Source organism: Mesoplodon mirus, assembly GCF_964341445.2.
Source record: "Mesoplodon mirus genome assembly, contig: HAP1_SCAFFOLD_1790, whole genome shotgun sequence".
Lineage (NCBI taxonomy): Eukaryota > Metazoa > Chordata > Mammalia > Artiodactyla > Ziphiidae > Mesoplodon > Mesoplodon mirus.
In genome coordinates, this window is record NW_028294502.1 from 32,833 (window position 1) to 34,252 (window position 1,420).

Consider the following 1,420-nt stretch of genomic DNA (forward strand, 5'->3'; position numbering starts at 1 on the left):
ACCAAACAGGTCAATACTAGATGTAGTCAATGTAGAGGTTGTACACTGCAATAATTGTAATATGTATATATATATATATATATAGTGTATATTGTAAACGATACGGATTTCAATCATGTTTAAATGATGTAAAATGTAAACGTCACATTTTAGAGAAACATTTTATTGAATATTTTGTGAAGAAAAATCGTTTAAAGGGTGCAAGTTATGTGAACACCTAGCATTTTTTCAGACAATCGTTTTGACGAAGCCGAGTGTTCAACTACATTACAATTTCATTCGTACAAGTCTTCTCAATGATTTATTCTTTTTTTTAACAAACAATTAAACAAGATATTATTGCAAATGTTGAGCTTCAGAGCTTAGAAAATACAGTATTTATAGTCGTAGCTTCAATGATTTCTTCTAAGATGATTCTCACTTCACCATCAGCAATCTGTTGCCCTGAATTGGAAGTGTCAGAAAAAGTACCTACTTCAACATTTCCAGTGCAGTCACGGACTACAGAATCCAACTTAGACAAGAATAAGATCTTCGACAAGACAAAACGACAGATTAAAATTGTCATCAAAGTACTGAAGACAAGAGTAAAACCAGAACAAATGATGCGTGATGTGATCAATATTAACCTGGAGTGATTGGAGCTTGCTAATAGTCTCTAAATAAGAGCATATGAAATATTAGGATTTTGATTGTGAATTAATTTCACAGTCAGCATCTTCGACAGCTTCGCTCCTTTTATCATCCGACTCTTTTGTCTTATTTTCTTTATTGTCGACGTTCGAAGTAGAAGCAATCTGAATTCTGTGTTCGACGCACGGAAATAACGAGCTGCGACTTATACTAGCAGCAGTGGTACACATGTATACAGTATAATACTTGTAAATGCTTACCTAGTTAGATGTACAGTATATAGAATCATTTTATATTACACAGCTATTCCGCTAGCATTACGAAACCATACGATTAAAATATGAACGAACCTCGGTGATTGATCCAGTTGGCTCATCCGATGCTGCCGGACCAGTCTCCTCAACAGCTGGTGTTGAATCTTTATTTAATTCGCTATTAACGATATACTGAAATCATATCAAGTAAACCAATGACACGCCATTCTCGATGAGAATGTTTTGAAGAGTCGCTAATTTAAAAAATGAATTCAGATTTTTAGAGTATCTTTACACGAACGAAGAATACAAACACACACAAGCAAATATACACGCCCAAATATTCACATGAAAATACGTAGGTATACCTTAATACGTACACATGAACAAACGTTTATATGTATATATATCGGACCACAGTTTAAAGATTTAGGTTCTGTCAGCATTCGCATTTTCGTTGAAGAACGTACCACCAGAGGTAAGATGCGAGCACTTCTGCTTAGGAAATACTTTTGATTAAGGGCTGGTAATAC